This window comes from Pinus tabuliformis, chromosome 1_1 (genome assembly GCF_031772625.1).
Source record: "Pinus tabuliformis cultivar Carrire ecotype Pingquan chromosome 1_1, CPIR1, whole genome shotgun sequence".
Taxonomy (NCBI): domain Eukaryota; kingdom Viridiplantae; phylum Streptophyta; class Pinopsida; order Pinales; family Pinaceae; genus Pinus; species Pinus tabuliformis.
In genome coordinates this window covers 853,081,577-853,094,113 of record NC_142297.1, presented here as the reverse complement: position 1 = coordinate 853,094,113, position 12,537 = coordinate 853,081,577, and the positions used below count along the sequence as shown (strand labels likewise).

Sequence of the window (12,537 nt, the reverse complement as noted above, 5' to 3'; positions counted from 1 at the left end):
TTGAACCCACACAAATGCGTCTTCTGTATAGAAGTGGGACGATTGTTAGGATTTGTAGTTTCGAAAGCCGGCATTCGCGTCGATCCCTCGAAGGTAGAAGCTATCATCAAATTGCCTCCTCCTTCGAGTCTTCGCCAACTCCAAAGTTTGCAGGGGAAAGCAAACTTTTTACGACGATTCATTCCTAACTACGCCGAGGTTACAAAGGGTTTTACACGGTTGTTGAAACAGAACGCTCACTTCTCTTGGGATGAGATAGCTCAGAAATCTTTTGATGCACTCAAACACGCGTTGACCCATGCACCGTTGTTGCATCCTCCCAACTACAACCAGGATTACTTTTTGTACCTCGCCGCCGCTCATTCCACCATTGGGATGGTCTTAGTTCAGGAAGACGAATTCGGAATGGAACATGTGATATATTACCTTAGTCGGACGTTAAATCCCACTGAGCTAAAATATTCACATGTGGAGAAATTGGCATTGGCAGCCGTTCAAGCTGTCCAACGTTTTCGTCACTACATTTTACTCCGTAAAACTACAGTCATTTCGGATTGCAACCCTATGATCTACATTTTGACCAAACAATTGCTAGGGGGAAAGTACTCTAAATGGATTGTTATCCCGCAGGAGTTCGACTTGGAGTTTGAGAAATCTAAGTCTAAGAAATATTTAGTTTTTGCAGAGTTAATGTGCGACTTCTCGCGTGCTGACACGGAAACTGTGGCAGAGGAGCCCATTGTGGACGAATCTTTGTTTCTAATCAGCACTTTAGATCCGTGGTATGGGGATATCATCGTCTATCTCTAGACCCAATCCTTTCGGCCCGAAACTTCAAAGTCGGAACATCGGAAAATTCGATTCCAGTCCCAACAATACAAAATTATTGGAGATACTCTTTATCGTCGTGGGGCGGATTCTATTTTTCGACGTTGCTTAACTCACGAAGAGGCTGAAAGGGTTCTAAATGACTGTCACTCTGGAGTGTGTGGTGGTCATATGTCTGGGTATGCCACAGCCCAAAAGATATTGCGTGCTGACTACTTCTGGCCGTCCTTGTTTAAAGATTGTATTACTGCGGTCCGAAAATGCCACAACTGCCAAGTGTTTGATCGAAAGATGCGCGCTCCACCTGCTCCTCTCCACCCTATAATTGCCGTTGGTCCTTTTGCCAAATGGGGTATCGATTTTATTACATGTAACCCTCACTTGGCCGGGGGGCATGCGTATATCATCCTTGCGGTAGATTATTTTACTAAGTGGGCCAAGGCGATGCCTACATTCGAGGCAGACGGCAAGACAATTGCAATTTTCGTGTTCAATCATATAATTGCTAGGTTTGGTGTCCCACAAGCGATAATCACTGACCATGGGCGCCATTTTCGAAACGTTATGATGACAGAACTTACAGGCCAGCTTGGTTTGCGTCACGATAGTTCAACTCCTTATTATCCACAAGCAAATGGTCTGGTTGAGTCCATCAACAAAGTTTTAGTTATCATGATCCGACGAATCATTGGTATTCATTGGTCGAATTGGCACAACATGTTATTTTCAGCGCTTTGGGCGTACCGAACCTCAGTGAAAACATCAACAGGGTTCACTCCTTCCCAACTAGTTTATGGTTTGGAAGCTGTGCTACCCATTGAATTCGAAATCCCGTCACTGCAAATGGCCATCGAGTTACTTCCAGCTACTTCCGAAGAGGAAAAGCGTTTATTATACTTAGCTCAATTAGATGAAAATCGACGTGATGCTGCATTGGCGATCGAGACTCACGCAAAACGTATGAAAGCTCAGTATGATCGAAATGTGACCCCTCGAAATTTTTCAGAAGGAGACCTAGTGTTATTATATGATCAATCTAATGATAAATTAGGTGCTGGAAAATTCGTTCCTATGTGGCACGGGCCCTATATTGTCAAGCGAAAGCTAGCAAAAGGGGCCTATGAGCTGGTAGACTTTGACAGGGACTCTTTGGGTAAACCCAGAAATGGACTTTACCTAAAGAGGTATTATGCTTAAAAGATGGGTATGGAGATTCTTAGTTAGGTTAGTTTTTCTTTCTAGCTGGTGTGTTTGTTAGTATAGAGAGTGTGCTTAGCCTAGAGAGTGTGTTTTTTTCGTCATTATTCTAGCTTATCTTGGTTTTACTCTTGATGATGCAGATGTCGATGCCTCTCCAAACATACATTGGTTTCGCTGATGGCACTTGTCGTAGTACACAGAATATCTCTTCCGCAACTTGGGTTATCTATTCGCCCTCTGACGAGTTAGTATCTATGCATGGGGTGAGCCTCGGTCAAACAACAAACAACATTGCCGAATACAGTGCAGTGATTGAGTTATTGTCTGAATCTATTTCATTTGGGATTCGGAGTTTGATAGTGAGGTTAGATTCTTAACTCGTTGTATTATAGCTTAATATAGTGTATGCCATCAGAAATCCAGTGTTATTGAGGTTATTTTTGAGAGTGCGTCTCTTGGAACGTGAGTTTGATTACATTGAATATCAACATATTCCAAGGTCTTTAAATACATTAGCAGATGCAATTACTTCTCGAATGTTAAATAGACATTTGCAATAATCATACATGTAAATTTAAAACCATTCCATAACATGATTTACAAGATAAGCCAGTAATAATGATATATATAGATAGGAGTGTGTCAAAAAATACATCGTCTTCGATCATAGGTTGAAAAACACCTTATGATCGGCAAAAATGATAAGTACAAAAAACCAAAATGTCACATGTGTCTACAAAACGACCATCCAATCACTGGTGATGATCTCTATATGACACCACTGCACGGGCTACCCTACACAAGAACCTCCTAAAAGGTCCTGGGACCCCGACTACATAGCGCTGAAACCTGATAGGAATATCATCTATGGTAGTCTCCGGTATATCTGTTGTAAGACGCTCTAGGTCACTTTCCAACTCAGCTAAAGTCTCTGTGGCCTCGTCCTGTGGGGCCGGTGCCGCTGCAACTGGTAGTCTCCTCTCGAAAGGCCGGAGATTGGCTGGACGACGTGGGCCTACATCTGCATTTTGAAAATTATTACTATCAGTTTTGAGACGATATAAAAACAAACAAAAAAAATAGATAGTTTAAAAAACTTGTGGAAAATGAAGTTACCTGTATCATCCCATTGTTCTCCCGGTGGAAGAACCATGTCTGGATCTCCACGAAAATCAACTCCGACATAAGGAAAATCCTGTATAGAAAAGACTTGGTCTTCTAACCAGTGAAAGTACTCCGGAGTAAATCGAACAACCTCCGTTCCCTCATCAGGATGACGGGCCATAACCGCAACCCATCGCATCAATTTGGGCTCTCGAGGAAGCCCAACACCAACAGTGAGCTGCTGTGGGATCAGCATCGGAACCCTCTCTAAGCCAAAACTCACAACTAAAGGCCCATAACCAAAAGTCTTTAGCTGTCCATTTTTGGCTTTAGTCAGTTGGCCTTTTACATTGGCCAACACAGCATCACACTAGTTGAAAATGGTACCTCGATAGCAATCAATCGCCATCCGCATCTGGGATCCAGTGGCAGCCCCGCAAAGTCTGGTAACTGTAAAGGCAATCACCATAATTTCAGGACGGGATATAGTTTTGATCTCTATCCCCTTCTCCTGAGTCTGAGTGTTACACCACTCTAGTCGGAGACTAGCGATGGACTGGCCACCCGGCCTAGTCCCGAATAGAGTCAAGTGTTCGCCTCTCTTGGGCAAACCAGTGAGAAAGAAAATATCTGTGGGCTCCATCTCGAGCTGGTGCCCTCCAATATAAAAACACTGGTCCTGAACGTTCCATCTTTCTACCAGCCACTCTAGAAATCTCACTTGGGCCCTCATGCCAGGTATGGCCCAGTATTTATAAAGGCCGCATGCCTTCAAAACATCAATTAATGGTTGATGATTAATGGCGGCCAAATCAAAATCTTCGTGCTCTCTCTTGCGCGAATCAAGCATGGTGAACAATCTACACACCAGAAAACATCCATTAGATTCCATGAAATCAAAAAATTTTGGTCCAATTTGAAGAATTTGGGGTTTGAAAACTCGTTTCACGGGGTACGCAGCCCGCCTTTAGGAATAGAGCGTGGGTACGCAGGTTCCCTGAAGGCAAGGTGCGTACTCCCGACATTTTCCCAACTGAGAAAATGTCGGGGTACGCGGGTCCCTAGTGTGGCACCTGCGTACCTCGAGAGGCGGTTCTTGAAACCCCAAAGCCTCCAAAAATGAATTCTAGGGCCTAAAAAAGAATTCTAAACGGATGAAATTGAAGAGGAGGATGTTGAAAATTACCTGGAAGAGACGGCGTTCGGTTTCGACGGTCGGATTCTCCGCAATGTCCACGGGAAGTTTCTTGCCAAAAGCCCTTTTTCTCTCCTCAACAGTAAAATGGTAAAAGCCCTTTTTATAGGTTTTTTGGGTAAATAAATGGTAAATTTGTTTATTTTTCACCATGAAAAGGTATTTTTCAAAGTATTTTTATCTATCTTCAACATGTATGAGTAATGTGTTGGTTTTTGTGCAGGATAAAGGATTTTCAGGGAAAATTGTCATTTTTTACAAACAAAAACATCAGAGTCATCTTTAAGCCCTTTTCTGACTCCTAAAATATGGAAAGATTGCTGAGCGTTTCTTTTACACTCGTTAAAACAGAATTAAAAGACGGTCCTCTTATAGCCCTTTTCTGACCGTAAAAACATGAAAAGATTGCCGGATTTTTGTCGTTTCAAATTCGATATTGGAAATAAAACGACGTGTCCTTGATCGCTTTTTACTTTTCAGATCAGAGACACTAATCATGAAAGTACTCCTTGGTCGTAAAGATCAAGCGGTTCTCTCAAGTATTATTTTATACTTTTTCGGGCTTGGGAGACACAAATTTACGAAAAAGGTCAACCCTGGAGTCTTCTTAAGTTTTTCAGACTCTCTAAAATTGAAAAACGCCGAGTTTCTCCTATATTGGACTCGTTAAAATTTCACAGTAAAGGACCTGTTTGATTACAAACAGGAATGGACCACTCCTTCTTAGGGTTCGAATCTAAACTAAGTTGGACTCATCCGAAGGATGAGCTTATAATCAAGCAAATGTTATCCTCCTCAAGCTTGTAAAAAAATAAAGAGGTACTTGCCAGAAATGGTGGGGGAAAAGAGAGAAAAATGAGCCTATTTGTTATCCTTTGTCTCAGAAAAAACCTTATCACCACTCTTGAACACGACACTTTTCATTCACCTGGGTTGGGAAATCCTTTGCCTAATAGTTGATCAAACCACATTGAAAGTCTTCAGCCAGTTTTTGGGTATTAACTTTGGGTCAATTGTCACCAAGCCATCTGTTGTGTCGTTATGTGTTCAAGAGGTCACTGCAAATAAAACATTCATCTGCAAAATATCTGTCATCCATCTTGACCATCCCTGAGTCAGTCCTTACAGCTACATTTCTTCGACTTGATCTATGATTTCGTGTTGTGGGCTTGCCTACGACGGATCACTTTCTATCGACATCAGCACATTATCTAGAAAGATGATCTAGAAATCGTCAGTACCTTGAAATCTGCATGCATCAATGGCAGGTTTCTCGCCTTTGACGACAGTTTACATCATTGACTTTCGATCGAAGGATTCCGTGACATGTTCGACATCAACACATTCATTCACATCTCATGGATTGTACTGGGTACTTTGAGAACCATTAACATCACTGGTGGTCTCTCTCACACTTGTTAACAGTTTACATCATTGACTGGTAATCAAGTGGTTTCTACCATGTTCGACATCAACTCATTTATTTGCATGGATAGAATCGTACTATTTCAGGAAGTAGAAATGAAGACCCTGGATCTAGTTTCCGCCATCCAGGCTGCGAGGAGTTTTGTATTCATTATATAGTAGACTAACTATAAACAGATGGTTGCGTCCATACTGTGTCTACATGAGTCTATGATTATGATGTACTGCGAAATCATTCCTATATCAGAGCAGTAGTTAGTTTGTTAGTTAAAGTTTTTGATCTGAGTATGGGAATGCCTACCTCAGTGATGATATGATCTCATATATGTATTTTGTGTTGAATATTTGCAGGTTCCGACTGGGCTCTCCACAAGATAATGCTTGAAATGATAAAGTGCTTCACCCTTCCTAGATGATATGAAACCCTAATCTACTACAGGCTTCGCACTTTAGGGGGCAATCTGTTACACTAAAATTTGTCACCATGACTATTTGCAGTCAGTATGGCTCCATCAATTGTCATACTGTCCTCCTTGGCAAGTCTTATACCTCTGCTCCTCATGTCAAACTCCAAGAAAGAGAGAAAGTCTTTAAAAAGTCAATATAACTCTGGTTACGCAGTTTCTCTTACCCTTACCTGCGTGTACGCACCTCAAGTTCATAATACCTGCGTACTTGTACGTTCTGTCTGTAAAGGGGTGGGTGCGTACTCCTGTAAAGGTCAAAAGGCGCAAGTTTTACTTCAAAAAACTTACTTGTGGTCGATTCTGGAGCATTCTAGAAGATGGTTTGACGTGGATTGAGCGCCTCTAGATGGTTCATGCATCCCAATGAAAGAGGAACTTATCCCATGAAGAGGGGAGCTATCCCATTGAAAGAGGGGCTTATCCCATTGATGGTGGACCTGATTAACTTCCTCCAAAGCACTATAAATACAGGCATTGGGCCAGAGGGAGGGGAGGTTGAAAGCTGAACATTCCTAATGGTAGATGCTGCTGAAATTAGGACTCCCTTTTAGAGCTTGAGAGGAGAGATTACAATCCTTTCTTAGCTTCATTTGGAAGTGGGTGAGCTGATCAAAGTAAAGGAGAACTCTTGCTGGACCCTGGGAGGGACCTGCACAACACCAAGGCACTGGTTGTAATGGTTTCTTTTGTTTCCAATTAATACAATTAAGTTCATTTTTCTCAACAAGTTGTTATATATAATTTGTTTCATAAACTCCTTGGTCTTTATGATGAATATGTTTTATTATATGAGTTATTCAGGTGCCATGTAATCGTTTGCTTGTTAGTGAATGCAGGTTTCAAGGAGAAGGATCTCATCTGGATCGAAGTGGCTTGGCTGCTACAAACAAGCGTTGGACTAGAGGTAAGCCTTAAACACTTGGTTGCTTTTACTTTAAATGCATATTTAGGGAAAGATAGTGCTTGATTGTTTTGTTTGTCACTAGAAAGCCTTAGCTTCTAGGGAGGTCGGTTTTGTTCGCAAAATTGACTCTTTCCGCATGACACAAGGTATATAAATACTCAAGCTGACCTCACTTATTTCATTTAGTTTGTTGAGTAGAAGCTTCCATTTTCAATTTTAATTTGCAAAACAATCATTCTTTTGTTGAGAGACATACCACATCTTTGGATCTCCAAGTTGCATGAATAATTTATAGATCCACATCAATGTTGGTATTCATTCTTGTTTCTTTGCACTCAACCAATTTTCCTTAAAATATCTCAGTTAGGTTCTATTCCACCCTACCACATCATCTTGTACTAGCTACAACATCTATAGTTGCAATACCAACTCAAAATCATAGTGGCAACTACCAAATTTCTTTTTGACCAAGTAATCATGCCAATAACTCTAAACATAGATTGTAGCATACCTTAAACTATAAAATTTTGACTGAAAAAGTGATTTTTTTATGCACATTGTATCTTGACAGTAGCCTTAACCTTACTCATATTGAAACTCGATCTATTGTCTTATAATTACTAACAATACCTTCAGTTGTGTCCAAATTTCATATTAAACAATGATAGATCTTGGCCACATCCATGTCAAGCATATAAACCATACTTATAAGTTACAACCAAGTCAAAGTTAAGTTTTCTCCATCAAAGCCATGATAACAATTATTGCACATATATCACTCTCATATGAAAGAAAAATATGTGACTAAGATAATTACTCCAATTTGGGGCCACTAGGTAAGTCCTAAAGTACATCATCATGTTTGTTCATGAATGACTATCCATACCTTATTCAACTTCACTCCTTATTTGATATTACAATAAGCGTCTTCATCATGATTTTAAAATATCTCTAAGCCCCCCTTATGGTTACCCAACAAGATTGTGGGTAACATTTTAGCTTCAATCCGGGGACAAGAGTCCTTGGGGGCACTTGAGAACCCCAAAATCTCAACATGTTAAGAATAGAGTTGCAAAGACAAAATCAAGGATCTAGTGTAACCATTTCATCATCTCAAGGGTACAATGTCCCTTTCCCCTATGTTTAATTGCCAAGTTAAACAAGAACACATTAAAGCATGGGCCATTTTGCTAGGATCTTCATAGTGGATAGTTTATCTCTCAAGTTGAAGCAATGAATGGATACTTGTGACTAGAGAATGACCTTAGGTGAGTAGGGAAATTGCCCAATACTAGCCATGTTTATCCAGATTTGAAGAGAGCTATCACAAAACCTTCGAGGCCATAAATCAACTTCCAAAGCAACAATTCTCATGCTATAGTCATTTGGGTATAAATAATGGTGGTTTTGTTCATAGAAATATGGTTTTTCTGCATAGAATTGTTGCACATAGATTTTTTCACTTTCCAGACTAAAAATTAGTTAAACTATTCCCTTTGGAATAGTTTCAAATTCATACCACCAACAAGATACCCATTGTTATCACATTCAAGGAATAAAAAAGTAACTCATGTTATTGGACTATATAGTACATATTGCATTACCGGTTTGCTCGGGACTAGATGGTAGGTTTGGATTGAAAACTCTGTCATTTTTAATCCTTAAATCCTCATTCAAAGTTGTGTTGTGATCATCAACTTCAACAATGGAGCCATAGGAAGAGTATGTGTAAAAAGGTCTCTTGTGACAAACCAAGCTTCATCTATAACTTTATTTTCATAAAATTTCCTTCATCCCATGCGTCATAGAAAGACTCTCTTGGGACATCAAATATCTCATTATAAACAGATCTCAAGCCTACATAATGTTGTTCACTAGCTCGAGGACTAAAATAATTCATGCCATCAACTTTCATGCTCTCTTGGTAATTAGTACATTGTTTAGATTGTTGCTTTTGGATAGAATTCATACCACCATACATCAATTGTTGTGAAAAAACCTCACCCTCAGAAAAGGTTTCATCATGTGTTCCCAACTCTAATGAGTAATTTGATACAATTAGGTCATCTTTGGGTTCAACTCCATTTGCAATCTGTGTCTTTACATGATGCCTTTGACAATTTCGATTATCAAATGATCCAATCAACCTTGCATTTGGTTCAAACTTATTTAGAAACAGATTAAAAAACCAAATATAACCTTCATAATTTTGAATCAATTAACATTACTTCTTATATTAAATGCTTAACCATCATTCAAATTCACGTGTTTCGATCCATGTCACCAAACACTACATGTACAATTTGATCTTGAATCTCTAATGTTTGAAGTCGAAAGTGTTCACATAACATTTATAAATGTTGGATAACAAGTTCAAAAGTTTCAATTTGGTCTTGAATCTCTAATGCTTGAAGTCAAGAGTGTTCTCATAACATTTATAAGTGTAGGATAACAAGTTCAAATGTTATGAATGTTGGATAACAAGTTCAAATGTTTCCTTTTTTCTATCTTTTGTAAGTTACGAACACATGTGATTGTGATTCAAAATGTTATCCACAAACATATGACTTCTACTCAGGGTCAAGTGTCTCTCTTATGGAACTTGAGAATCCCAGAATCCTAGATGGATGTAACATGTGACATGTTATAATTAGGTTTAGGTTGTTTACCGTGGTAATAATTTGCATAGATAAACATTTTGTTACAAAAATCTGACCATATATATATTTTTAATTTTGAATATAAAAAATGTTTAAATTATTTTTTAATGACAAAAATTAAAAACCCTTTAAACCCCAAAAATCCTAAATCAATTTCCAAAAATTTCCATATAACCCTCCCTTCCCTGAAAACGTTGCTCCTTATAGTACGGCGTTAGAAGGGATGTCATTGGGCACTGTGCTATAAAATGCACCGGTGTCAGCGTAGAAGGTGGACAAGGGAGTGGGCAAAAAAAGCACCGGTGTCAGCGTAGAAGGCGGACGGGGTAGTGGGAAAAGCAGCGTGGAAGGTGGACGTGGCAGAGGGAGACGAGGTGCACTGTGCCAAGAAAAGCAGTGGCGCGGGAGAGAAGACGACCCATTCAAACTTTAAAGCCAAATGTGTTCCAGGCATGGTCCTGAGCCACCCTGTAGAGTCCGGGAACTAAACGCTAGTAGGATTGTTAAGATTTTGCTTGAGCTGGTAAGCGCTATGTACTAATATGCATCATAATATATAGGTACTGTCAGGTAACATAACATAAATTTGAATTTCTACCAATGTGATTTGTTTTTTTTCAATGTCTTGCAGAAACAAATGACTCGCAGGGCTGGAATTCGAAATCTCCTTCAGAATTTCTTCGTTACAAGAAATGACTCGCAGGGCTGGAATTCGAAATCTCCTTGAAATCCAAATTCGTTACAAGAAATTCTGAAGGTTCTACTTGCACCTATGGGCTCTCGATACTGACAGGTAAATTCCTTGCTCAATGAATTCCTTGGGCTCTCTTACGATTCTGATGATTGAATTCCTCGGGCTCTTTTACAATTCTCGTGACTGAATTCCTTTGGTTCTTTTACGATTCTGGTGACTGGCTTGGTTTGCATTCATTCACATTTTGCATGTCCATTGTCATCCTTAATAAGGCTTGGATTATAGGTTTGAATTTATGCAATTTTAATTCATATATTTTTAGTGTTTCATATATATTTTTACAGAAACGAATGGCTTCTGTCATCTTCTGGCAGATTGTTGTGCTTGCACTTTGTGGTTAAGTGGGGAGTGAAGCCCTCTACAACTTCTGCAGACTCTGTTGTTGCTTGATCATCTCACTAATCATGGGGTACCCATTACGTTAAATGTAATTGCAGGACACCAGTCTGTTTTAGAAGAAATTCGATTTTGCAAGCCTCAGATATACTTCCTCCACATTTACCTCGTTCTATTCTCAATTTGTGATGGCCACAACATTCAGGTAATGACTTCTACCATCTTCTGGCATACTTTTGTGCTTGCACTTTGTGGTTAAGTGGGGAATGAAGCCCTCTACAACTTCTGCGGACTTTGTTGCTTGATAATCTCACTAATCGTGGGATACCTATTACGTTAAATGAATTTGCAGGACACCTCTCTGTTTTAGAAGAAATTCGAATTTGCAAGCCTCAGATATACTTCCTCCTCCATATTTACCTCGTTCTAGTTCTCAATTTGTGATGGCCACAACATTCAGGTACTCATGCTTTTATATGTATAGATATATATCAATTTTTGATAATTCCATACTGCTAAAAGAATTAGTCACAGTAGTTGTACCATTTTCTGGTGGATTTTTTCGCTTGCACTTTGTTGGTAAGTGGGGAGTGAAGCCCTCTACAACTGCTGCGATTATTGCTTGATTATCTCACTAATTATGGGATACCCTTTGTAACTCTGTTTCAGAATTACAATTCCTTCATTTTCTCTTTTAGGGCTCATTCCTTCATTTTCTCTTTTGTTATAGAATAATGTGAATACGTTTCTTTTGTTATAGAATAATGTGAATAAATTTATTTTTAGCAAATAGATCAAGAGTCGAATCCAAACTAAAATTGATGACCAACGCAAAGCCCATTGCGTCAATCATCCACCATCCCTCACAGCTTTGCCTTGATCACGTTAGACACCTAGCTGTTAATACTCGTTCCTACCTTGAGATAAAACCCTGGCATTGTGGCACATCATTCCCTTCCCTCATGTAATGCCATATATAGATTATTAAACGAATATTATATTAGGTGCCTACGACTAGGCTAAACGCCCGTACCTGGGGCTGAAGGTTGTAGGGTAGGTAATCAAACCATTAGGCCCCTACGACTAGGCTAAACTCGCGTACCTGGGACTGAAGGTTGTAGGGTAGGTAATCAAACCCCATTCCGGGGATCTCAAAACAGTAATAAAGATGAAATAATACAGACTGTAAGGAAGGTAAGCGAAGGAAGGAGACTACCCCTTGGGGTATAATAAAAAAGAAATAGAAGGTGGTTAGGGGGTTTGTGGTAACTGTTCCCCATGTGTCCACTAGCTCTAAAGGATGTGCTTCTGTTCATATGGATCTGGCTGGGCTTGCCTGTGGGAGGAGGGCTTCAACTAATATGGGATTCCAGCTACACTTGAAACTCCTCAATTTTTGTCTTCAACTGAGATTGAATCCAACCTTTAAATTACATATACTGTTGATTTAAGTCTCAAACTCTTATTTAGAGGAAAATTCATAAATAGTTAATGATTTAAAACTTTATATGGATCTGTGGCGCAGTGGTAGCGCGTCTGACTCTAGATCATAAGTCATTCCCTTCCATCATGTAATGCCATATATAGATTATTAAACATTATATTATATTAGGCACCCATGAGAAGAACGGGAGAAAACCTCAGACAGTCCGTCACAATTGATA

General features: G+C 39.5%; 1 long non-coding RNA gene across 1 annotated transcript; it reads left to right on the top strand.

Moving 5' to 3' along the window:
- The first annotated feature begins 10,410 nt into the window (after nt 1-10,410).
- Nucleotides 10,411-11,343, top strand: LOC149216954 (uncharacterized). Its single transcript, XR_016250603.1, has 3 exons — nt 10,411-10,576; nt 10,975-11,078; nt 11,226-11,343. It is a non-coding gene; the product is annotated as an uncharacterized LOC149216954 (long non-coding RNA).
- Nucleotides 11,344-12,537: the final 1,194 nt, after the last annotated feature.